This window comes from Neodiprion pinetum, chromosome 1 (genome assembly GCF_021155775.2).
Source record: "Neodiprion pinetum isolate iyNeoPine1 chromosome 1, iyNeoPine1.2, whole genome shotgun sequence".
Lineage (NCBI taxonomy): Eukaryota > Metazoa > Arthropoda > Insecta > Hymenoptera > Diprionidae > Neodiprion > Neodiprion pinetum.
In genome coordinates this window covers 19942239-19955800 of record NC_060232.1, presented here as the reverse complement: position 1 = coordinate 19955800, position 13562 = coordinate 19942239, and the positions used below count along the sequence as shown (strand labels likewise).

General features: G+C 34.7%; 1 protein-coding gene and 1 long non-coding RNA gene across 4 annotated transcripts in view; one reads left to right on the top strand and one right to left on the bottom strand.

Annotated features, from left to right (window-relative positions):
- LOC124218731 (Na[+]-dependent inorganic phosphate cotransporter) overlaps positions 1-9670 on the bottom strand; it is an 80537-nt gene extending 70867 nt beyond the window's left edge. Inside the window, exon 1 of one of the 2 annotated variants that reach the window (XM_046625478.2) lies at positions 9382-9670. The gene's annotated coding sequence lies outside the window, so the exon portion shown is untranslated. The remainder of the gene's footprint in view (positions 1-9381) is intronic. The other variant, XM_046625506.2, reaches the window with a different exon arrangement.
- On the top strand, positions 58-2188 carry LOC138190543 (uncharacterized). Of its 2 annotated transcripts, none has more exons than XR_011176578.1 (3): positions 58-170; positions 781-834; positions 918-2188. It is a non-coding gene; the product is annotated as an uncharacterized lncRNA (long non-coding RNA). The 2 variants fall into 2 exon arrangements; XR_011176577.1 differs by having other exon boundaries at positions 58-174.
- Positions 9671-13562: the final 3892 nt, after the last annotated feature.

Here is a 13562-nt window from a genome sequence, read left to right as displayed (position 1 = left end):
CGTTCAGCAATACCGTGGTTGATTTCGGAAGATATTCAACCGACGTAATAAAGAATTTAACGGAAAAGCAAATATCAAATGATACAGAAATTGGGTGTTATTTATTGAAAGAAGAAATCTGAAATTCAAAGTGAAATGTCATTAACAAGTGGGAGTCTGGACAAACAGAAGTAGGTAAGTAAAAACAATGTTTATTGTGAACAGATTCTTTATTTACATAAAATTAAAAATAAATGAATGGTTGAGACCCAGTAGATATTTCCAGAGTAGATTCGTTACGGTGCAGTGCTCGAGAAGTCAGTAATTAGTGCCGATGAACATGAAATAAATAAAAGAAATGAGTAACAAGGAATAAAGAAATTATTCATCTTAAACACGAAGCTTAGGAGGACAAAGAGTAGCAATTAACAGAAAACGTACCCGACGCAATACTCACAAAAACCCTCGCCGACATCATTGATTAGTTGACAAAGTTTTTGCAGCTCCATTGTACAATAATCAATGTTCCGTTAACAAAGAGGGTTCACCAGATATCCAAGAATAAAAAGAGAAAAAGAACAACAGTTAATATTACAGTGTAAATCATGCTATTAATGAAAAATTAGGAAACAAAACAATAACTTACAAGACAATCGTCCGATAACACTGGGAGACCAATCTCCACTCTTCTGATCACCCCTCGTCTGGCCATTGGTTGCCTTTCAAAAAGTGCTGCCTTTTTTTTGCCTTCAAAAATACCGAAAGATCCTGTTTGATAATAATAGCTTCTAATATTTTCAGGTACGAAATAATTCATTGTCAAAGCGGGACTAAATTTGTCAGGCATGGAAGCATGTAAGTAAATTTCCAATTACGTGATCTTTGACAATGACAATATTTTAACATGGATTCAATGATAAAATTCGTTTTTTTTTCAGCAGGCTCGAAGTTTAAACTTTAATTAACACGAGGACAATTATGCCTTACCTGATGGTCAAAACGTTTAGGTGGCAAGGATCCTGGTTTCTCGAGCGGTGCAATCATTAGCACCATCGAACCTGGTTGTTTCGTCAGACATCAGGTGCCAGAGTGAATTTTATCAGGCCATCGCCACCTTCTTAACATCAGTTGAGGCAAAATTGAAGAGCGGGATATACTACAGATCATAATGGCTGAATATTCCATCATTTTACTTTGATCGAGCCAATAGCGATAAGTTTGTTACTTAACCGTTGCTGCCAATTCATTCTACCGAGGAATCATTCTGTGCACCATTGTAATTTAAGCATTATTATTGACCAGCATTGTTTTTCAAACTTTATACCATTTGATTTGATATCTTATTTTGAAGCTTACTTTTACTCTCTTTGGCATTGAATTCAGATGAATAGTTTTTCAAGTCCTCAATTAGATTGTAGGGTTGAATTTTGCTAGGCAAACTGAATCAATCTAAATCTAGAACTGTTAAATAAGTTCAGTTAAAAATGTCTTTAAATTTAATCTTAGTTGACGGTGTCATCTGGCTAGCTAGTTGCACGATAACTTGAAACCAAATTCAATTTTACACTCTTTATAGGGTCCTACGCTAAGACTGAAAGCTTGTGAATTTCCATGTACCGCAATTATTTCTGCATTTCATGTTAGCATTATCTGGAGCAAAAAAAATCCCATTTTGAGATTGAAAATGGAACCTGAAACACAGAGTTATTCAATAGCTCGAATTGAAAACCAAGAATTTTATAATGGTTTCTGCAACAAAGGGACTCTTTCCAAATATCCTTGTTAGAAGGTGATGTTCGGAGGACTATGAACAAGATATTGTATCGGATTAAATTATTTGGAAAAAAATCTTCGTAAACTTTGTTAAAAATTAGATATTCATTTATTTTGATGGAACAAGGGACACAATCTTTACATTACTTTAAAATTGACATTACTCTAAAACATGATTGTCCTTGAAGCTAATTGTGACATTGAGGCGCATTTTGAGAAACTTGATTTTCAACTTGTGTCACAGGATGTGATTTACATTCCTGAGTTCTACGCTTTCGATTAGATTTTCTTTGTTTCGAACCGCACTAACATGAAATACAGAAATCATTTTAATAAATCTAATGTTACTTGAATTTTCAATTTGAGTATTAGGTTCCCTTCATTTATTTAATCGAACATCATTGAAAATTTGCGAAATAAATTCTGATAATCATTCGGAAATTTGAAATAGTAGTAGCAATAATTTGTTAATCAGAAAAAATACATTGACTATCGACTATTCGTAAATTTTGTTGAACTATTTTCAAGAAAAAAAAGATTCACAGTTCCGTTACAGATAGTGAGATATTTAAATTTCTTGAACGCTCGGTTTAATGTCTCATTTTCGAAAATGATAAAATTCAATATTACCGCCTGAAATCACAAAAGAGTGAGAAAGTTGCTTAGTTGCTTGAAAGTGGCGATGATCTTTGTACGTCTGACAAATTGAATGGGCAGATAACAGTGAATATCAGAGATGTAATTATTTTAGCCGTATCACCTGTTGATAGATAAAAATTCCATTGTTATTTCTAATGTACGAAATAATAAAAATGATCAAATAAAGTGTTCGCACCTACCTGCTGCCTTTCTTCCAAGCACCCAACATTTAAACAGATTTCTCATTTTAGTCGAATAAAGCCAATTTTCAAAGAGCATTAGCATCAACTTTCCGAGTCACTACCTCGACTGTTTAAGATTCTAACCTCAAAAATTCGTATGAACTACAACGCCGCCAGAAACAGAGTTTGACAGCTGAAACTCGGAGTGGTCAACCTGCCCGAGCAGCCGATAAAACTCGCGCATGCGCATTATATGTATAGTTTCAAGAGATTGTCCCGGTATACGTATATAATGGAAGAGCGAGAGAGAGATTCCGAACGTTATAACGGGTTAATATAACAGAATAATGTAATAAATAATTTTATCATATAAAATAATATGTATACACAATTTCGAGCGAAAAAAAATATGGATGGATGTTTATGGTCACATGTTCAACATTATTTTATGTATAGTAACATTAAATATAATTGACGCTTAAATCAGTTTCATTTTTCCTACCATTATCCTACGTATTTTCAGATTTTTTTTAAATTTTGGACGAGTCTAATGTATAGAAATATATATATACATATGAGGAAAATACATATTTCAAAGCAAAAACCCGTTATAACGCTTGGAATCTCTCTCTCGCTCTTCCATTATATATGTATATATGTATGTATACATACTCACACCACATTAATCAAGTTTTTTTTAATTTCATTTTATCTTAAAATTCACAGATATTATATATCTAAAGTTATTTATAGCAATATTTCCTAAGAATATGACTAAAATCCGAAAGAAAAAAAAATATTACAAATATTAAAAATCTAATTACAGATTCGAATTGTTGAGAAAAAAAATAGCATAGTTCAAAAAAAAAAAAAAAAATTTTGTACGATAATTATTAACGGACTTATCGAGTTGTTAATTAAGCGGTGAGAACAGCCGGGCGCGCGAAGCCTCGAGCCCCGCACCACGCCGCCCGGCTTCATTCCGCCGACTAACGCCGCTCGACGAACGTTGCTGAGCAATTTTTTTTACTAGATACAACGCACCTAGAGACCTGAAAAAATTCACAGCGATGCCTTGAGGTGTTGAGAGATAGCTGATATTTTTTTCCCCCAGTATTAATTACGAAAACAATAAACAAACTAACACTTAAACACCGTTATCTCCGGTTCTAATGAAGATATTCATGTTTTTTTTTTTTTTTTTAAATCACTCATAAAATGAAGGGCAAGTACAATCCATCACAATATTTACAATAATATGAATATTCTCGGAGATATCGCTATTTGTTTAAAAGCAAAAAATTTCAAGTCGCCCAAAAATTGAGATTTTCGTGTATAAAAAAATTTTTTTTTTTCGTTTATGGAAAGTACTAGTAACGAACTGATTCCATGCTTTTTTTGCAACTCGTGGGCCAATCACATAAGAAAGGGCATCCGATATACGGATCTTGGCTTGTCGCGGATTATTGCTCACCTATATAACACAGCCAAAAAAGCCTTGCACGATAATTGCGAAGACACTTCATATTACCTGTACCATGAGTTTCAAAGCCACACATTGTTTATTCATCAATTTATAACAAGAAATGTAACTTTTTTTTTCCACGGCATTTTACATTTTGCAACTAAACAAATAGAGAAAATTGATCTCACGACAGCTTGTTTTATCGAAAATGATGAGACGAACAACTTTTGTTTGAACAGTTTTCGTGTATGACCCATAACAAAGATGTTATTTAACAAAATGTGGGTCTCAAAAGTTTAAACAATCGTTACGGACAAACCCGGACCTAACTTTTTTGGGCATGGGTGAAAATATGTTTGTCCGTCTCTAATGAACCTATAAAAAAATCGGCTAACCTACGTTATTCCAGAATAGAAGTCAGTCGATTTTATAGCTTATTCGTCTGGACTATTCTGACCATTTATCATCTCAATGCCACGCTCATTTTTTGAACCTTGTTTGAAACCTACTTTCAGGCGTAAACATCACGGAGACCCTCGGTATCTACTAAGTACTGACGTAGTGCAGTCTTCAAACTTGGATAAGAAGTTACGTGTCTAATTGTAGATTGAATTGAATTTCAGAAGTAGATATCGGCTATCGAGAAGGAGTTTCTATAGGTCTCCGTGGCAAAAGTAGGGATCTCAAAGTCGGTTCTTTCCCGCCTGGCGGAGCAGCACGAAGTGATGCTGCGATTGGTAAATAGGCGTCTAAGGTAACTCGGCGAGCCAGTTCGAAAAACTGAAAAAAGCAAACAGCCCACAAAATACAGTTGCCTGTCCCCGACTGTCAGCCAGCCCAAACTACGTCGATGAGGAGTGATGTCCACATCTCTTGCCACGCCACAAACGAAACGCACGCACGCATTAAGCAGGCGCTGCAGTCTTGTGTTTAATACGCTAGAAATGTCGTTGTACACTATACACGCGTAGTCGAAAAATGGAAACACCAGTATCAGGACCAAATTTTTCCGCAGTTGCGCAGAAAGTAAGGGGCGAGACGCCGAGAGTTGCCTGAATGTGCAGCGGACTTTGTTCGAGATGGCATCAACTTGGCTTTTCCAAGAGAGTCTGCAGTCGATAAGAAGTCCGAGATCGCGAACCGACGAACAAAGGGGTATGCGCACACCATCCAACATTGTCTCAGATAAAGCTGAATAGTCAATAAGCCTGGTGACGTAAGGAATGTTGCCAAGGATTATGGCGTGAGCCTTGGATGCGTTCAAGCGCAGCGAATTCGCGACAGACCACCTCGGCACCGCCGCGATGTCTTCATTATGTTTTTCAAGAGCTGCAGAAATTTCGTAAATTGCACAATATGGTAAGGGAAAATCGTTTGCAGGAAAAGCGGTGGAGAATTCAACTAATTTGAATTTTTGTGCAGTTATGTACCATAAAATAATCCATGTCAACCCCTCCGCATCTTTGAAATTAATCTGCTGCACTTCTTGAAAATTCATGCGTGAGGGAATTAAAGCGTATGTGCAAGAAGCCAAAAATCAGTCCTACCAGTATTCACAAGAAAAAAAAAATAACACATAATTCCAACAACGCTCTACAATGTGAAGATAATCCTGGATGTGCAATGTTTCATCGATCGTGAGAAGAACTTTATACTCAAGGAACGTGCAGTCTTCAATATAAACAGATCGGATTTGGAGGACCTACTCTTCAAGCCACCCTGTGATTTAGTGGGATTACCGGTCGAATATAGAGCTAGTAACGTTCACAATCAGTTAACACGTAATAACATGAAATGCAGGTAATAAATCTCACGCGGATGTGTGGAAAATTGTACAAAAAATGGTAAGAAATGCGTTTTACGTATACGCCAAAGGGCTGGAGAAAAAGACCTGCTTAACAGAGATGTTACCTACTAAAGTATCACTCACAAACTGTTCTATCCGGCTCAGTTTTTGAAAAACAATCATTTTGCACCCAAAAAAACATGCTCAGGTCATTATCATTTCCAAATGGTTCATCCAAGTGAAAATAGCTATTGTAAACTCAAAATAACTACTGTTTCCAATGTAATCGCACAAGGTCATGTCAATAATATCACGTTTACTCAAAGTAATAATCAGTCTGTATCGAGAAATGTACTTTACAAATAATCGCGTTATCTTTGATACGTATCTTCTACGATGTAAAATATTATCGTCTCGTCACCAGTCAGTGGAAGCTATACAGCTGTCGTTCGTCATCCAGATTATGTTCTACACCCAATCTTTGTAATCTGTGGACAGTTGGGGCCGTTTTTGCGTGTCCTGTGCTGCAAAACCTGATTTAATAAGGCGTGAATCTCAAAATAACGAACCTTGTAACATCGTCAAATCTCGAAATTTTCGGCTCATATTGGGTTTGAAATATTCTTCGAAGTTAACATTGCAAGAATATTCAACAGGAAAAAAATCATTTGTTTTCTTTTAATTTCAAGACTTAGGTATCCTCTTCAAATTATCATGAGGTAGTCCTACATTGAGTAGTGGTTCAATATCGATACTTCATTTTGAATCGTTTTGAGGCGTTCTCCGCCAACTCAGCCACTTTTTTTTTTCCTCTCGGATCTGTTCCATAATCGGTTATACATATAGTAGTATAAAGGTACTCTCTGTGAATTTATTTCAGATTTTTTAATCTACTTGTTTCGGAAATGTTTTCTTTTTCAAACCTGTATACGGATGGAAGATTGAAGTCCGGCAAAAAAACTCAGCATAAAAAAGTTATGTTTTTCCATTTACTATTCAATGCAATATAAGGATATGTTATATTTTTGATGCCATCAAAAAGGATATTTTCAGCGAAAAAATGGGTAATTTTTTTTCTTTCAATGTGACACGTTTGATTTCCCTGTAAATTTCACAGGGTATTTGGCAATATACAGGGTGTCCCAATTGAAAAGACGCATTACGTTTCCAGCCGACCTAATAGTTCAATTGGAAAATGTGTTCTACAAAAATTATATGGTTCAGAGGGGGACAAATGAAGAATTTTTTTCCTACGGTCCAGCATTCTAGCTGGTGATGTTGTAGAGGATGGACCAGTTCTTTCAAATAGAGTCATACATTTCTGTTTCCATTAAAATATTCTTTATTCAAAAATATACAACCTTGTCAGAAATTTTTTTTTTCATAAATATGTATAGTTCGTGAGATACACCAAAAAATCAAATTCTGCAATGCACGAGGAGATTGAGTCGTCCGCGCCCCGTATGTCCTTGTTGTGTTATGAAAAGGTAAGACACAGAACATTGTTATTGTGTCGTATTATAAGAAGGTCAGATACGACGCAACACAAATGCATGCAGACACACGCACACACGCGGCGCGGAAGACTCAACCTCCTCGTGTGTTGCAGAATTTGATTTTTTGGTGTATCTCACGAACTATTCATATTATGAAAAAAAAACTCCTGATAAAGTTGTACATTTTTGAATAAGGAATATTTTAATTGAAACAAAAATGTATGATTCCATTTGAAGAAACTGGTCCATCCTCTACAGCATCACCAATTATGATGCTGGACCGCAGAAAGAAAATTCTTCATGTGTCCCCCTTTGAACCATACAACTTTTATAGGACACATTTGCCAATTGAACTATTAGGTCGGCTGAAAACGTAATGCTTCTTTTCAATTGGGACACCCTATATTGGAAACGTATAAAAAATTGGCATCGTAGAACTCAACATTCTTGCTGAGTAGAAAAAATATTTTACCGAGATAGGCGAGTTAAAGTAGATTTGTGTTCCTTTTTTCCATGAACTATTTAATGCGATATATGTTATGTTTTGATTGATATCTTAATCGCATCAAAAATATAACATACTCATGGATGTTAATGAGAGGGAACTGGAAAAAGAGTATTCCGGAGAGAGTCTACCATAAGAAAAATCTCTGATTATAAAAAAGATGGTGAAATTTTTTGATTTGTCCGTTTAACGAGAAATACTCCGTATGTACACACATACATACACGCACGCACATAAAATCCATTCGAAATAATCCATCGTGATATGCAGGGTCTTCAAAAGTAAAGCAACAGCGACAGCTTGGAATTTTTTTCCTGTAACGAATACAATAACTTCCTGTTCTCTTAAAGCAGGAACTTGAAAATGTGAAACTGGTTTAAATTAGGCATGCAAAAATAAGATGATATTAAAATCATTACAAAATTCAAGCTGACGCATTCTCACTTTGAGAAAATGCTCATTCTCATATCTTACAGGTAAATAAGGTAATTGCATCAAAACGTGTTCGGGAAAACTGTTGTAGGTAACTATTGAAAAGAGTATATCTTGAATCGAGTCAAATCGATACATATCGTCATTTCGTAGAATATAAACAGATCAAATAGATGAGAAACGAATCTATCAAGAGTCATTAAACACAGAAATAATGGAGTGTAGTGAATGTTATCTACCGTAAAGTTTCGTGTTTCAAGACACACGAGAGTTGTATTTTATCAATTAGAGAATATTTGGGGAAAAAACTCAAGTTCCCTTATTCAAGAATTATGTTACTTGAACAAACATGTGGTAGTATGTTTTGAAGTGAAACTGTTGTCATGAAAGGTAATACCAGATCCATGTCAATATGTTAAAAATTTCCTATTTTATAAAAATTAATCGTAAAAGTATCCTAAGGTACAACGGTTTTCCTTAGATAGTTATGCTTTGTAAGACTTCGTAAAGCTCAATTTGGCATGAATAATATTATTCACCGGAATTCTCAAAGCAAAAAAATTGATTCATTTTCAATCTTTCCCTCAATTTAGTATGTATAAATACCTTTTAAGAATCAAAAATACCTGAATTCTGATAAATGAATGAAGAAATTTACTAAAATCGAAAATGCTCACAATGACTCGCACTACGGTTAAAAACAAATAATGCAGGCAACTTGCAATAGTAAAGCAAAAAAATTATCAATCCAGTTTTTTCTATATTGATGTTGAGAAACGTTCGTTCCAAATTTCTAATTCACCGTGTAAGTTGCAGAACACCTCTATATGGCTACTGTAAACCAAGGGAATTACAAGCCGCTACTGTGCTTTTGAACTTGTTTCATGTTTCCAAATGATTTGAAAATAATGGCCTTGCTTGGAAGTTTAATTCTAATGTAAGCACAAAGCTTTCTTATGACCATTGAAGAATAATTTTAATCCTACGTTACATAATCAAGACAATCGTTAGAAATGCAACATCATATATATAATATGTCAGAGGGTATCACGGAAAAATTCAGAATCCAATTTCGCGGACAAAATCGTTTACATTAATTGTACCAAATGAAGAATAATTATTACTTCACACTGAACAGCGATGGGTCACAATTGATGAATTTTGTTATGATCAACAAAACTTGTAATTTTGTGACGTATTTGAGTATTACTTCGCTTCACTTTTCAGTTAATCTTGGAGATTTCCTCAGCCCTCCGATTTAATATTTTTCAATTTTATTGGACTCCTTGTTTTCGATCATGAAAACACGTTTTTAATTTCACAGACGCTAAAACAAACTGACACATCTGCACACGCGGCTACTGTTCTTAGAAGACACGTTTTAAATGTCACAGACGCTAAAACAAAGTAACACATCTGCACACGCGGCTACTGTTCTTAGAATTGATAAGCACATGGCAAGTCATCACCACCTGCTACTATATAGTTGCAAAGACAAGATATCAAGATATGCGTTAACTGGCCCAACGTGTCTGTGTCCGAAGGACAAACCCCAATACCTCTGGGATTAGAAGCTAATTGAATTCTTGCACTTGTGCGGCCGGCTGCCAATGGACCTTGCATATTTTTATTGCTCATTTATCTTAATTTTTATAATAAAAGTTGTTGCGCACGATTCACATAGTTCATCTAGTGCACCGTTCGTTCTTACAATTAGTATGTGGTACTTTCATGCCAAAAATACAACCACTTTAAAGAAAAAAAGTTTCAGTTTCGTTGAATTAATTATATTTACTCGTTCCTCGAAATAAATTAGGTGTTAAATTTTTGACATTGGAACTTACTATCAGAAGAGGAAGATGTGCAATTAATATGCATAAAATAGTAACAATACATCTTGTATACAGAGTGACTTGCTAACGATAGAATGGTCTGTGCAACAATTTAATGCGCATGCGCTATAATTTGAGACCTGTTGTTTTCCAGAGTGACGAACAAGGAATAGAGATTTTTACATGTCAAAAATACTATCAAGATACCGACTGTGCCCATCACACGAACAAAAGACAGTCCGTAGTTATATGCTGTTATGTTTTCTACTTACAGCTATCATTTATTCATTTTTTATAAACATTTTCTATCCAGCGTACCACCACCTGTCTATTTTTCCTACTCGGTAACTTTACCACATTTCTTATATTGATATCTATTTGAAATTCGTCGCGAAGAGGCACATTTTAGACTTGTATATGTGGCTTGTTGACATATACACATTAGAGACTTCTGTATGTGACTGTTAATGTGTATATCTCAGTACGCTACATTATTTTAGCCAATTTAGGGCGGACCCAGCCGTCGATTTGAACGATACGAAAGACTCATATCAATTATTAGCGAGAAAAATTTGCTAGAGAGAGTAAGTCTCCGGCAAAGCATATCCAGATACCAGGTTCGATTCCTGGCTCCGTCGTTCATTTTTCAACTCACCTGAAAATTTTCGTAATTGCACTCTCTCTTTATTAATATCATAGTCTCTGCCCTTTCCTCTTATCTCTATCTAGCCTCACGCTAGTCACTATCGCTCTTACTCAACTAATTCCATTCCCTTCCTTCTGCATTCTCATACCTTTCCTGCACCCATACGTTTTGTCTCTGGAGACACTCGCATTCTAACTCTCAATAACGTCACATCTAGACTTCTTATATGTCTCGCACAGCATACTTCATTCCTACCGCTATCTCAACTTCTTCACAATAAACATATAATTGATATTTCAAACAAACCCAAGGTTATTCAACCCTCATTTTAAGTGCCGGTTGTCCTAGTACGTAAAAGCGAAGCCGAACCTGTTTATTCCTATCACTTGAGAGTAAACCCACTTCACGGACGCGGACGCCGGACGTAACAAACATTTATCAAGCAAAAACTCGTATTTTTTTCTCGTTTTTCGCTTGTAAAATCAAAATTAATGAAGCAATCTTGATGTTCTGAATATTCGAATTGCAGAGAATCATTATTAACGGAGAAAAATTGGAAAAACCAGCGTTTTTCTAAAATGCATGATGCCGCATAAATTTTTTAAGTTGTATTGTGAGTCCTTCGCGAAATAGTAGTAAGTAATGTGGCAATACAAGCACACTGCGCGCTAGCCACTGAAGCGTTACTAAATTTTTTTTTTTTTTCAATTTTATGGTAACTGAACCCGCGAAAATTGATTCTTCAGTCAGATATCATAAATAATTAGTGGCAAAGCTGCTGTTGAATTTCTTCACCACATATTCTTAAATTAATTATTGATATGCCAGATGTCCGCTTACTATCCGGTATCCGGCCTATTCCTGTTTTTCACTATCCGACAGGTCTATCGGATAACACCAATATCTGACTGGATTGCCGGCTAATACCATATTGCAGTGACGTTCTGGGAAGAACGTCGGGAAAAATCTTGTGGTGTTTAGGTTTGAGTAGAATTTGTCGTGCAGCCTGTCTCGATCCGGAATTTTGTCTTGGGTCGTGCCAGCTATCACTATGCGTGATTGAAATAATTTGTTGTACACAGCACTTTAATTTGAAATACACGTTTATTACCAATAAGATGATCTTCAAATCGATTTTCGAGGTATGGTTTTTACAGTTTTGTTATTCATTTGGTTAGTTGTACTGAAGTTCGAAGGTTCTGAATGTAAGTGTTCTATGATTCAAAATAATCTATGACGTTCTTGATTTAAAAGTGTTCTGAATGGTCTGAAGTCTAAATTGGTTCTGCAATTAATTTAGTTCTTTTCTCTTTTGTATCTGTCAGGTTCGAAAAGGATCTTCAATAGTGGGAGATCTGGAAGAGACTCCTGATTGGTTTTTGGCTACGTCATTGCAAGACGATTGGTCTTGAAGAGGCCAATCGGTGCAGTTCTGTCAAGATAATTAGTTGCAAGAATGCATATTTGAATTCTAAGAATAATACTTTCTGAACTGCTCGTCTTGTCTTTTCTCATGTTCCTTACGTCTTAGTCTGGTCGAGAAGTGAGTTCACTGAGAAAAATCGTTAGAATGGTCTTAAAAATATGGCGATTGGTGCATTGGATTCAGAATTTAAAATGATGAAACCGGTATTTTTTAATTAATCCGCCATTAAAAATTTCAATAGTTATAAACAAAAAACGAAAAGAAAAAAAGGGAGTCTCCGTTTTATAGCTATAATTTCAAAAATATGAAAGATAAATGAATTTTGAAAAAAGATCCTAAAAGAGGAGGAAATTTCCGATGAAAAAGTCCGTACTCCCGGAATTCTAGCTTTATTATTTATAATTTTAATTTAACGTTGAAAATAGGGCTCCGCGCGGCCGTTTCGGTGCCTAGGCGTCACCGCCTAGCGAAGCATGCAACACGAAACAATTTTTTTATAACATTCAATATCAATTTGAAAATTTGAATAAATAATAGTGTTATCTAGACACTTGAAGGAATGTAGTCTTACCAAAAAAAATTTTTAACTCGATTTTCGTTTGAGTTATTTCATTGTTAATTAACTCATTTTTCGTAGACTTGACTTTTCATAAAATCACTTGTAAAAGTTTAAAAAATGGGTCTATAAATTTTTTTTCTTTTGTGAGCTCTTCTTATATAAATAATAAACAAGATTCAGTGGTAAAAGTTTATAAAAGTTTTTTCATTTGTTTATAATGATTTTTCAAAGTTATCAAAAATGGAAAAATCCGGCTAATGTTATGAAAAAAATTTTTTTTCATAAATCTTGAATTTTGGTTGTTTTTAAATTAATATGTTGCGTTTATTAGCTTGGCTGAAAATTTTTTAACGTGTATTGTTTAAAAATTTATTATAAACAAATAGACAAGTTGAATATTTTTGAAAAATTTGTTTTGGTCATTTTATTGTCTTAGTGAAATAATGATTTTTAAGAAAAAAATTTTTTCTTAAAAAAATTATTTAATTGTTTATAACTGTTTTTTTCATTTATCCACCATTTAAATTATTTATTAAGAAATAATGTTTTTTCTAAAAATCATCATTTACAATTGTTAATGTTACGTGGGGGTGAGAGTGTACTGAGCGGTGGTAGTTAATGATTAATTGAATAATCAAGCTCCCACGTAACGACAATGAATAATTATTAAAACTAAGAAAAGACCTACCTTTCGATAAGCCGGTAATTTGTAGGATCGTGTTGCTATAGTCCTGTACAGGTCTATGAGGTTTGTTTAAATTGTTGAGGCAATTTTATAATAATAAAAATGGGAAAAGGTCGTTCAAAATAAATGGTTTAATATGATTTAACTGGTAAAAGAT